This window comes from Stegostoma tigrinum, unplaced genomic scaffold, assembly GCF_030684315.1.
Source record: "Stegostoma tigrinum isolate sSteTig4 unplaced genomic scaffold, sSteTig4.hap1 scaffold_321, whole genome shotgun sequence".
In the NCBI taxonomy this organism is placed as follows: Eukaryota; Metazoa; Chordata; class Chondrichthyes; order Orectolobiformes; family Stegostomatidae; genus Stegostoma; species Stegostoma tigrinum.
In genome coordinates, this window is record NW_026728249.1 from 34,676 (window position 1) to 48,563 (window position 13,888).

Sequence of the window (13,888 nt, forward strand, 5' to 3'; positions counted from 1 at the left end):
GTCTGTGTGTCAGGATTTGGAGGAGCTCCTGGGAAATGTGTCAGTGTTTAGAGGGGACCCTGGGAAATGTGTCATTATATACAGGGAGTCCCAGGGAGTTTCTCAGTACTGAAAGCGGGGACAAGGAATGTGTCAATATTTGCAGCTGGTCTCGGGGAATATATCAGTATTTACAAAGGGTCCTGGGGAGTGTGGCAGTTTTTTTAGGGGTTCTTTGGGACGGTGCCAGTATTTAAAGGGTGTCTAGGGAATGTGTCAGTATTTAGAGGGCTTCCCGAGGAGTGTGACAGAATTTACAGGGGTCCTGGTGATTGCATCAGTATTTGCAGGGTGTCCCAGGGAGAGTATCGGTAGTTACAGGGGGTGGAGTGTGTCAGTGTTTACGGGAGTTCCGGGCTGTGTATCGGTATTTACAGGGGGAATGGGGAATGTGTAATTATTTCCAGGGGGTCCTGGGAGTTTATCAGTGTTTACGGGGGTTCCGTGGAATGTGTCAGTGTTTAGGTGAAGTCCCAGGGAATGTGTTCGTGTTTAGAGGGGTCCCTGGGAAATGTGTCCGTATTTACATGCAGCCCCAGGGAGTTTCTCAGTATTTACAGCGGATTCCAGGGAATGTGACAGTAGTTACAGTGTGTCGTGAGGTGTGTGTCGGTATTTACGGGATATCCCAGTATTTGTGGTTAGTTGCGTAGAGTGTGTCTATACGTACAAAGGTCCGGGTATGTGTGTCAGTATACAGAGGAGGCCGAGGGAATTTTTCAGTGTTTAAAGCGGGCCCTGGGAAATGTGTCAGCGTTTACAGAGGGTCCCTGGGAGTGTGGTGGCATTTTCAGGGATTCTCCGGTACTATGTCAGTATTTACAGGGAGTGCTGCGGAGCGTGTCAGAATTTATAGGGGCTCGGTGCATACTGACACACTCCCCTGGAATCCCTGTAAACACTGGCACACTCCCTGGGACCACCTTGAAATACTGTAGCTCTCCCTAACACCCGCTGAAAAAACAAAGTCCACGGGCCCCCCTGTAACGACTGACGCTCTCCCCAAGTCTCCCTGTCAATCTTGACACAATCCCTGAGACGCCCTGTAAATACTGACCCTCCATGGGACCGCCTGCAACTACTGACACACTCCCGGGAGCACCTGTAAATAATTACAACTTCCCCGCAACACCCTGTAAATACTGACACTCTCACCAAGAGCCCCTGTCAATACTGACACAGTCCCTGAACCCCTGTAGGTCGCGGGAATTTTTCAGTATTTAAAGGGGGCCCCGGGAAATGCGTCAGTCTTTGCAGAGGGTCCCAGGGACTGTCAGTATTTTCAGGATTTGCTGGGACTGTGTCAATATTTACAGGGGGTCCCACGGAGTGTGTCAGTTTTACAGGTGATTTCAGGGGCTTCGTCAGTATTTCCAGGGGGTCACACAGATGTGGCAATATTCACAGTGTGTCCCCGGGGACTCTGTTGGTCTTGACAGGGGATTGCCAGGTCGTGTGTCAATATTTACAGGGTGTCACAGGTTGTGTGTGTGTGTCAATATTTACAGGGTGCCCCTGTGTGTGTGTGTCAATATTTACAGGGTGCCCCTGTGTGTGTGTGTGTGTGTGTGTGTGTGTGTGTGTGTGTGTGTGTGTGTGTGGGTATTTACAAAGAGTCCCTGGGGAGTGTGTCAGTGTTCATTGTGAGTCCAGGAGAGACTGTGAGTATTTATAGGACGTCCAGGGAGACTGTCAGTCTTTACAGGGGGTCGTCAGGAGTTTGTCAGAGGGTGAACGCTGAGGCAGTGCCTCATTATGCAGGTGTCAGAATTCAGATAGTGTCCCTTGATGAGAGGGTCAGTACTGAGGTATTGCAGCTCTGTGAGCAGGTCAGTTCTTAACCAGTGTCTCGTTGTCAAGTGGTCCGTGCTGAGGCAGTGACAGTATCAGGACTGAGATATTGAAGCGCTGTCTGAGCATCAGGGGTTAGGGAGTGCCTCATTGTCACAGGGTCAAAAATGTGGGAGTGCGTTATTGTCAAAGGGTCAGTGCTGAGGGAGTGCTGCCATTTAAGGGGGACAGAATTAAGGAAGTTGTTCACATTTCAAGGGCCAGTACTGAAATAGTTTTGCACTGGGAGGTCAGTGTGGAGGGAGGGCCTCAGAAGCAGTGGGTCAGTATGACGGTTTCCCTTATTGTCAGGGGGGCAGTTCTGAGGCACTGACCCGTTGTCAGAGGGTCAGTACTGAGGTATTGAAACACTGTCAGAGCATAAGGGCTGAGGTGTTACAGGTCTATGAGAGGTCAGTCCTACGGGAGTGCCTCATTATCAGAGGTCCAGTACCGAGGGAGTGCACAATCGTCAGACTGTCAGTACTGAGGGAATGCCTGATTGTTCAAAGGGTCAGTACACAAGGAATGTCTCAATGTAATGTATGATTAGAGATGCAGTGCTGAAGGAGTGCCTCATTCTCAGTGTCAGTTCTGAGGCAGGGTCACATTGCTGGAGGGTTGTTCTGACTTAGTGCATAAGTAACAGAGGGTCAATACTGAGGCAGTATCTCATTTTAGGGACTTAGAATTCATGGGTGCTACATAATTAGGAGGTTAGCCCCGAGGTATTGTAGCTCAGGTGCGGTCATAAGTGAGGGGGGAGTGCAACATTGTCAGGGGTCAATTCTGAGGTGTCAGAAAAAGTCCTCCCAGAAACATCAGCAGGACTTGACAAAATCTGTACAATACTGAAAAATTACCTCTGTGAGAAGTTAGTACTTTGTCAGTAGTGAGGAATTGTGGCATTGTCACTGTGTTGGTCTGAGAAAGTGCCTCTTTATGAGAGGGTCAGAATTGATGGGAGTGCTACATGATTAGATGCTCAGGACTAACAGATTGCAGGACTGTCGGCGGGTCAGATCTGTGGGAGTGATCATTGTGAGATGGTCGCTGATATTCAACCCTAAAACACAGAGCGCCCTGTAAATAACTCCTTAAAAAAGGCCCCTTTAACTAAACCCGAAAACAGAGCCCCCGTATCGAAGTCCGAACACACAGAACCCACGAAATTACCCCTAAAACACGAAACTCACTGTGAATAAACCCCAAACACAGATGCCCCTGTAAATGAACACTAAACAATAGAGCCTCCTAAAACAAACAGCAACCCGTGAAATAAAGCCTAAAACACAGGAACCCCAGTTTATAAACCCTGACATTCAGAGCCCCCTGTAGATAAACACTAAAAAAAAGTAAAAACTAAAAGGAACTGTGGATACCGTAAAATCAGGAACAAAAACAAAATTGCTGGAAAAGCTCAGCCCTCACGCTCGCCCAATCCGGCACTCACCAGAACCTCAGGCCCAAACAACACCAAGCTTCAGCCGCACTCATCGCCCTCACACACGGAGCCGCCTGCACAGAGGCCCTCAAACACCTGTCTATCATCCGTAAAAAGCGGGCTTCACTGTAAATAACCCCAAAACACAGAGTCCTGTTTAAACAAACTTCTACAATATCAACTTCACCCCCTGTAATTATACGCTCAACTACAGAGACCCCTTTAAACGAACACGAACACATATCCCCCAGGAAGTAAAAGGTGAAATACCGGGCTCCTTCTCAATAAAGCCGAAGGCACAGAGCACCTGTCAATACACCCCAACATCGAGCCGACCTGTATATTATCCGTAAAACAGGGCCCCTTACAAATAAACCCTAAAAGACAGAGCTGGCTGTAAGTAAAGAGCCCCTTGTAAATAAATACCAAAGCACTCAGTAAAAACCGGAAGAACTGCGGATGCTGCAAATCAGGGAAATATCCAAAGTTGCTGGAAGAGCTCAGCAAGTCTGACAGCATCTGTGAGGGAAAAGAAAGAGTTAACGTTTTGGGTCAGGTGATCCTTCCTCTGAACCTCTGGCTGGCGCGTCTTCAGTCATGCAGGGTCAATTGCTTTAAAATATCCTTTTTCTGTGAGGCTCTATAACATTATAATAGAAAAACATCAGAACTAAGCAGGAGTAGGCCATCCGGCCCCTCGAGACTGCCCCGCTGTTCAATCAGATCCTGGCTGATCTTTTTGAGACTCAGCTCCACTCACCCACTCGCTCACCATCAACCTAAATTCCTTTCATGTTCATAACGTGATCTGGTCTTGCCTTAAACACATTCAGCGAGGTAGTTTCAACTGCTTCACTGGGTAGGGTATTCCACAGATTGACAACCCTTTGGGTGAAGAAGTTCCTCCTGTCCTCAGTCTGACATCTGCTTCCTTTTATTTTGAGCTATACCCACCTCGTCCTCGTTTCACCTGCCAGTGGAAACAACCTCCCTGTCTCCACCTTATCTATTCCCTTCATAATCTTGTATGTTGCTATAAGCTCTCCCCTCAGTCTTCTGAATTCCAATGAGTATCATCCCAACCAACTCAGTCTCTCCTCATATTCCAACCCTCTCAAGTCTAGAATCAACCAAGTCAGTCTCCTCTGTGCCCCCTCCAGTGAGAGTATATCCCTTCTCAAGTCAGGAGACCAAAACTGCACACAGTAGTCCAGGTGAGGCTTCATCAGGACCCTATACAGCTGCAGCATAGCCTCCCTGTTTTTAAACTCCATCCTTCTCGCAATGACAGACAAAATTCTATTTGCCTTTATAATTACCTGCTGCAATATTACTTTGAGCGATTCCTGCACAACGACACCCAAGTCACTTTACACAGTAACATGCTGCAATTTTTTTACCATTTGAACCATAGCCTACTTTGTTGTTATTCCTATCAAAATGGATGACCTCACATTTATTGACATTGAACTCCATCTGCCAGACCATTGCCCACTCACTTAGACTGTATAACCATCTGCAGGCCTTCAGTTCTTCTGCACACTTTGCTCTACCGCTCATCTGAGTGTCTTCTGCCAATGTTGACACACCACACTTCATCCCCGACTATAAATCATCTGTATCAATTGTAAACAATTGCAGTCCCAACACTGATCCCTGAGACACACTACTAGCCACTGACCGCCAGCCAGATAAACACCCATTTACCCCTACTCTTTCACTATGAAAGGGAGACTGAATTAAAATGCTCCTTCCACCCCATTTACAGCCCTTTCACAGTTTTAATCCTCACGGCTTTATTTTGCCGACAGCTGCAAAACGTGGCTCTACATCAGTGTCTATCCCTGAGTACATGTTAATTTTCTAACCTATTCAGAACAATACCATCGTGTCATCGTTTGAAGAAGCATAACATTAATCAGCCCTCAGCAACCGTCTCCCAGGACTTGAACAGCTTGCAGGATATCAAACAAGTTTTCTGCATTAGCAGAGATAGTAGGAACAGCAGATGCTGGAGAATCTGAGATAACAAGGTGTAGAGGTGGATGAACACAGCAGGTCAAGCATCAGAGGAGCAGGAAGATTGATGTTTCAGGCCTAGATGCTTCTTCAGAAATTGGGAAGGGGAAGGAGGTTCTGAGATAACGAGGGAGAGACGGGGAGATGGATAGAAGATGCATAGAGGAGAAGGTAGGTGGAGAGGAGACAGACAGGTCAAAGAGGTGGGGATGGAGCCAGTAAAGGTGAGTGTAGATGGGGATGTAGGATGGAGCTGGGTCAGTCCAGGGAGGATGGACAGGTCAAGGGAGCGGGATGAGGTTAGTAGGTAGGAGACGGAGGTTGGGGCTTGAGGTAGGAAGAAGGACAAGGGTAGGGAGACAAGGGCGAGCTGGGCTGGTTTTGGGATGCGGTAGCGGGAGGAGAGATTTTGAAGCTTATGAAGCCCACATTGACACCATTGGGCCGCAGGGTTCCCAAGCGGAATATGAGATGCTGTTCCTGCGACCTTCGGGTGACATCGTTGTGGCACTGCAGGAGGCTCAAGATGGACATGTCGTCTGAGGAATGGGAGGGGGAGTTGAAACAGTTCGCAACTGGGAGGCGCATTTGTTGAGTGCGAACCAAGTGTAGGTATTCTGCAAAGCGGTCCCCAAGCCTCCACTTGGTTTCCTCAATGTAGAGGATGCCACAACGCGAATGGTGGATGCAGTATACCACATTGGCAGATGTGCAGGTGAACATCTGCTTGAGGTGGAAAGTGTTCCTCGGGCCTGGGATGGGGAGTGAGGGGAGTGGTGTAGGAGCAGGTGTAGCACTTCTTGCAGTTGCAGGGAAAAATGTGCCAGGTGTATTGGGGCTGGAGGGGAGTGCGGAGCAGACAAGGCAGTCACAGAGACAGTGGTCCCTCCAGAAAGCAGATAAGGGTGGGGAGGGAGAAATGTCTTTGGTGGAGTCGGATTGCAGATGATGGTTGGAGGATGATACGTTAGATCCAGAGGTTGGTGGCGTGGTACATGAGGATGAGGAGGATTGTGTTTTGGTTGTTATTGCAGAGAAGGGGCATGAATTACGGGAAATGTGGGAGACACGGTCAAGGGCGTTCTCGACCACTGTGGGGGTCGGGGGGAGGATTTGCGGTCCTTGAAATATGAGGAAACCTGAGATGTATTGGAGTGGAATGCCCTCATCCTGGGAGCAGGTGTGGTGGAGGTGAAGGAATTGAGAACAGGGGGTGTTATTTTTGCAGGAAGATGGGTGGGAGGAGATGTATTCTAGGTAGCTGTGGGAGTCGGTGAAATCGATATCAGTTTCGAGGTGGTTGCCGGAGATGGGAACAGAGAGGTCCAGGAAGGTGAGACAGGTATTAGAAATAGTCCAGGTGAACAGGTATTAGAAATAGTCCAGGTGAACTTCTGGTTGGAGTGGAAGGTGTTGGTGAAGTGGATGAACTGTTCAAGCTCCTGGTGGGAGCACGAGGCGGCGCCGATACAGTCGTTAATGTTATGGAGGAAGAGGTGGGTTTCGGGCCAGTGTTACTTCGGAAGAGGGACTGTTCCATGCAACCTACAAAAAGGCAGGCACAGCTTGGGCCCATGCGATGTTTCTTCTGACTGCAGTCCCCTGGCGGCCCGCCCGTGGTGGTGCTCATCTTTGCTGCGATCTGCCGGCTCGGTCCCCGAAAGGCAGCATCGGTTCCCCATCCCCGCCCTCCCGACAAACCAACCCTTTAAAGGCGGAAGGCACCCACCCCCTTATCATAAAGGTCAGGTTGCGGGGTGGGGGGGGCACGGCGAGAGGGTGCCAGAGGCTGCATTTATTTTGGCGCATCCCTAATCTGGGGGTTATCCAGCACCCCCGCGCCCCCAGAAATAGGGATTATGGATGCACACCGCTAATTTTGGATTCCTCTTTAGAATAAAAAGTAGAGGGGGAGTGTGAATAGGGTTTTGGGATGGGGGATGGGATAGGGTGTGGGGGTGGGGGTGTAGGTCGAGTTGGGGGAGAGGGGGAAGAAGGTGCCCCTCTCCTTCCATTGAAGGGTGCGTACCCACAATTTGGCGCCTTAGGCTCTTTCCTGTTCTGGTTAGGGTTAGGCCGATGGTGAAGGTTAGGGTTTGGGCTGAGGTTAGGGTGAGGGCTGATGCCTGGCACTCCCTCCATACTGACCCTCGAATATCTATGTACACCTAAAACACAGAGTTTCCGGTAAATATGCCCTAAAACACAGAGTACCGTGTAAATCAGCCCAAAATGGAGAGGGCCCTGAAGATAAGCCCTGTAACGCTGAGTTCACTGTAAATAAACCCTAAAACACAGATCACTGTAAACAAACCCAAAGACACAGAAAACCCTGTAAATAAACCATGAAATACAGAAAACCCTGTGAATAAACTCTAAAAACACAGATCTCACTGTAAATAAACCCTAAACACAGATCTCACTACCGACAAACCCTCAATCAGAGAGCTCCCTGTGGATAAACCCTAACACAAAGCTAGCTGTAAATAAACTCTAAAACACAGTGCCCTCTGTAAACAAGCTCTCAATCAGAGCTCACTGTAAATATTCCCGAAGACACGGAGATCACTGTAAAAAAGAAACTCAGAACAAAGAGCCGCTCGTAAATTTTCCTAAAACACAGAGTGCCTTGTAAAAAGCCCGAAAACACAGAACCTCCTGTAAATAAAACCTAGAACACAGAACCTTCTGTAAATAAACTATTAAACACAGAAACAAAGGTGCTGGAAAAGCTCAGCAGGTCTGGCAGCATCTGTGGAGGAGTAAAATGAGTTAACTTTTCGAGCCTGGGTACCCTTCCATTCTGAGGAAGGGTTGCTGGACCTGAAAAGTTAACTCGTTTTTCTCCTCCACAGATGCTGCCAGACCTGCTGAGCTTTTCCAGCAACTTTGTTTTTGTTCCTGATTTACAGCATCCACAGTTCTTTTGGTTCTTATTAAACACGGAACCCACATTAGATAAAACCTAAAGCACAGAGCTCAAGTACATAAAGTACATAACCATAAACGCACAGCCCCCAGTAAATAAGATTTAGGGCTGAGGCTAGGCTTCATGTTTATGCAAGTGTGAACATTAGGGCTGAGGCTAGGCTTAGGTTTAAAGCTGGTGTTATCTCTGAGGGTAGCGTAGAAGAAAGCAGCTTTGCATTCCCAGAGACAGAGCTGAGGGAGAGCATTTGTGTATTCCATAGGAGGCACGGGAACCATTGTAACCTTAACAGATCAAATTATATGACAGATTAGTTTACAGTTAAAGATCATTGTGACTGTGGTCACAAGGTGAAGAGCTGGATGAACGCAGCAGGAAAAGCAGCACCAGAGGAGCAGGAAAGCTGACGTTTCGGGCCGAGAGCCTTCTTCAGAAATGGGGGAGGGGAAGGGGGTTGTGAAATAAATAGGGAGAGAGGAGAGGCCGATAGAAGGCGGATAGAGGAGAAATTAAGTGGGAGGACGGGATAGGTGGGAGGAAGGACAGGTTAGGGAGGCAGGGACCAGCTGGGCTGGTTTTGGAATGCGGTCAGGGGAGGGGAGATTTTGAAGTTTGTCAAGTCACATTGACACCAGTGGGGTACAGGGTCCCTAACCTGTCATTCCTCCCACCTCAAAACCCAGCCCCATCTCCTACCTAGTAACCTCATCCTGCCCCCTTGGCCTGTCCATCCTCCCTGGACTGACCTATCTCCTCCCTAACTCCCACCTGCATTCACCTTTACTGGCTCCATCCCTGCCTCTTTGGCTTGTCTGTCTCCTTTCCAACAATCTTCTCCTCTGTCCATTTTCTGTCTGCCTCCCCCCTCTCCCTATTTATTTCAGATCCCCCTCCCCCTACCATTTCTGAAGAAGGGTCTCGCCCAAAACGCCAGCCTTACTGCTCCTTTGCTGCTGCTTGGCCTGCTGTGTTTATCCAGCTCTACACCTTGTTAACCCTGTAAATATGCTCTCAAGCACAGACACCCCTTTAAATAAATCCTAAGAAGGGTCATTCAGGAAATAAAATGTAAAAGAAACCATAAAAGCCAGAGTCCCTGTAAATAAAGTGTAAAACATAGAGCTCCAAGTAAATAAATCCTGAAACACAGTGCCCCCAGCAAATCCTCCCTTCAACTAAGCCTCCTGCAAATAAACTCGCAGAGGCGACTGCAAACAAACCCCAAAACACAGGACATCCAGTTAATAAAGCCTAAAACAGAAGGCCCACTGTAAATCAACATGAAAAAACACAGCTCCCACTGCAGCACTGCGAATTAGTCGGATTGAGTTAGTACCTCAGTCAGCAAGTCAGTTCTGAGGCAGGGCCTCTTTGTCAAAGAGTCAGATTTGAGGGAGTACCATTGGATGATGGTTATTGCAGCACTGTGAGAGTACTGGAGTGAGAGAGCACCTCACTGTCAGAGGGTCAGTACTGAGGGGGTACCTCACTGTCAGAGAATCAGTACTGAGGGAGTACCTCACTGTCAGACGGTCAGTACTGAGGGAGTACCTCACTGTCAGAGAATCAGTACTGAGGGAGTACCTCACTGTCAGAGGGTCACACTGAGGGAGAACCTCACTGTCAGAGGGTCAGTACTGAGGGAGAACCTCACTGTCAGAGGGTCAGTTCTGAGGGAGAACCTCACTGTCAGAGGGTCAGTACTGATGGAGGACCTCACTGTCAGAGAATCAGTACTGAGGGAGTACCTCACTGTCAGAGGGTCACACTGAGGGAGAACCTCACTGTCAGAGGGTCAGTACTGAGGGAGAACCTCACTGTCAGAGGGTCAGTACTGAGGGAGAACCTCACTGTCAGAGGGTCAGTACTGATGGAGGACCTCACTGTCAGAGAATCAGTACTGTTGTCATGTTCGTTTTCGGAGACCCTCACGGATTTGTTGCAATAACAAGACACTGACCTGTTTAGAAAAACACGAATCCTTTTATTACCAAGCAAGTACAAGCTGTGGAGAATCACAGCACTTAACCCGGCACAGAGCGCAGAGTCTCGCAGGTAATTCTCCCCGAGCAGCGGACAGTCCCCGCTCTTCAAACTTTACAAAATACATGATACATAAAATAATTACACATTTTACAATGACATGATACATAAAACAATTACTACAACAGACAAAGACAGGATACCAAACAATTATTATATCAAGAACATAAAAGACCAGGATATAGTCCCGAAGATAATAAAACGTGAGGCTGGATGAACACAGCACATCTCAGGATGCTGCTGGACTTGCTGTGTTCGTCCAGCCTCGCATTTTATTATCTTGGATTCTCCAGCATCTGCAGTTCCAATTTTCACAGGATATAGTATCGATTGCTCTTGAAGTGGCTGCTGATGGCATGAGGCGATTTCAAGTAGTTATCCGGACAGATTGTTCCAGCCAGCCAGACACACTGGCAACTTGAAATCACAAATTCAGTGCCCTGGCCCCTTTGTCAGCGACAGAAATTGCATGCTTTAGAAGTATCACACCTTTACAAATGTTCCCCACCGAACCCTATTTGACACAGTTTAATTCTAATTGTATTCAGTCAGGAAGCTTAAGACAGTGTCTGCATACCGATGTGTGGGAAGACAAAGAGTTACAAAAGTTTTACACTGAATTCCTAGCTGGGCAGGAAGCTTCAGGGCAGTGCCTGCATCCCTGTGCGTAGGCAGATGAAAGACTTTAATTTGTAGAAGTATCGAAATCAATGGGATGTTATACAATAACATCTCATTGTGAGAGTACCTCATCGTCAGAGGGTCAGTACCGTAGACGTGCAGTGTTGTCTGACGGCCAATCGGGTCAGGATTGAGGGCTATTACAGGGACAGGACTGAGGTATTTGAAATAGGGCAATGACTGGTGTGGATCCTTTTTATTTTTTAAAAATTAGACGACACCAGAAAGATTATCAACCCGATGTGATGTGATTGGGCTGACAATCAGTTGATGACAGCAGAAAGGTCAGTGGCCTGATTACCGCGGCCGGGACTTGAGATTTCACTATTGCCGACCTTCTCATTCTTCTCGCTCAATTTCACGGAAGAGCTGTTTTGAGAGAGAGTCGGAACTTTCTGAAAGTGATCGCGGGCCCTAGTCAATATGTATCTAACAGAGAAACAGGTAAAGCAGAAACTTGTTTGATGTCCCGCCAGCTATTCAAGTCCTGGGAGACGTTTGTTGAGGGCTGATTAATATTATAATTATTCATAGTTTCGGGTGACACGATGGATGGGAAGATATTGTTCTGAATAGATTAGAAAATTAACACATAGTCAGGGATTGACTCTGATGTAGACACAGGTTTGGACACTGTCAGCAACACGAGTTCAAACTGTGAAAAGGCAGTAATGCGTGGAAGGAACATTTTAATTTATAGTCTCCCTTTATTAGTGAAAAGTATGGCAAGATCGCAATTTTATGAATGAATGAATGAAATGCGCTAACAGTAAACAGAGGACCCTAGTGAGTGGCCAGTAAAGTTATGAATGAATGAGAGCGCGATAGTGGTCACATGGAGCGCTGTGGGCGCATCGGTCAAGAGGACCTGTAGTGCAACAGTAAAGAGGCTTGTGATATGTCACACAAAAACCACACAAAAGGATATTTGAAGGCGATTGGCCCTGTATCACTAAAGACACACCAGCCAGCCTCCGGAAGCCTTGTTGAGTGCTAACCGATATGAGTAAACAGGGCAGACCACAGGATATTCAGGGGCAAAGATTACAAGATTAACAAGTGACCACTTTTCTGAAGAAGGGTCTAGGCCCGAACCATCAGCCTTCCTGCTGCTTGGCCTGCTGTGTTCATCCGGCTCGACACCTTGTTCTCTCAGACCACGTGAGCGAACGAGTTTGGCGTGTTTGAGTCTGACTGGTAAATATGTGATACACAACCATTTGATGTTACTGACTGCCTGGTGAATTGAAAACTGAAATAACTGCGGATGCTGCAAATCAGGAACAAAAACAAAGTTTCTAGGAAAGCCCAGCAGAACTGAGGGAGGTTCTGTGGAAGGGTCACCGAACCGGAACCGGTTTGCTCTGTTTTTCCGCTGACAAATGCTGCCAGACCTGCTGAGCTTTTGCAGCAACTTTGTATTTGTTTTCTGATTTGCAACATCCGCAGTTCTTTGGGTTTTTACTCAGTGTTTTAGAGTTTATTTACAGGGCGCTCTTTATTTATCGCGAGCTCTGTCTTTTAGGGTTTATTTGTGAAGGGCCCTGTCTTACAGATAGTTTACAGGTCGGCTCAGTATTCGGGTGCATGAAGAGGTGCGCTGTGTTTTCGGCTTTATTCAGCCCTGTCTTTTCCTGTCTACTTCCTGGGGGATGTGTGTTCGAGTTCATTTTAAAGGGGTCTGAGTATTTGAGTGTACAGTCGTAGGGGGCTCTGTGTTTTACACTGTCCTGTATGTTTTTGACTTAATTTACAGGGTAGATCTGTGCTTTATGGCTTATTTACCGGGGGCTCTGTGTTGCAGTGCTTCGACACTGGCGGGGTGGGGGGGGTCTCTGTTTTAGAGTTTATTTCCATTGAGGCCTGTGTTTTCGGGTTATTTACAAAGAGCTCTGTGATTTAAGGTTTACATAGAAAGGCTGTATTCTAAGGTTTATTTACAGAAGGCTCTCTGCTTTAGGGTTTATTTACAGTGAGCAGTGTAGTTTAGGACTTATTTCCAGTGAGCTCTGGGCTTTAGCATTTATTTACAGGAGGATCTTCATTTCATGGTTTTGTTTCAGTTGGATCTTTGTTTCAGGGTTTTTTTTAAACAATGGGCTCTGTGTCTTATTTATAGTGCCATCTGCGTTTTTGAGTTTATTTCCAGGAGGCTCTCTGTTTTAGCGTTTGTTTGCAGGATCCTCTGTGTTTTAAGATTTAATTTACTGTTTATTGGCATGGGTACTCTCTGTTTGAGGCACTGACTGAGTACTGGCCTTCTGACAATGTGGTACTCATTCAGATCTGACCCTCCAGCAATGAGGTACTGTGTCAGAACTGATCCACTGACAGTAAAGCACTGCCCCCTCAGTTCTGACCCTCTGACAGAGCTGCAATCGTTCAGGACTGAACTTCTGATCATGTTGTACTCCATCAACTCTGAACCCAATGCATTGAGGTACTGACTCAGTATTTACTGTGTGCAACTAATATACTCACTCAGAACTAACCCTCTAGCAATGTGAGCCTGCTTCAGAACTAACCGTGTAACAATGAGGCACTGACCTCAGCACCAAATCTCTAATTACGTGGTTCTCTTCAGTTTTGAGGCACTCCTTCCGTACTGACCCACGAACAATGCGGCACACACTCAAGAATGATCCTTCAATGAGGTATCACCTTATAACAGATCTACTGACATCAAGGCCCTCTCTTTGGACTGTGTCTGATAATGAGGCACTGACTTGGTTCTGACCCTCTGACAATGAGGCATTCTGTCAAGTCTTAGTGCATTAAAATGAGGCACCCTCTGACTGATCTGAAATGCCTCAGTATAGACCCTCTGACTGATCTGAAACACCACTTCTTAGACCCTCTAAATGACAATCTTTTAATTCTGACACCATTACAGTGAGGGTCTG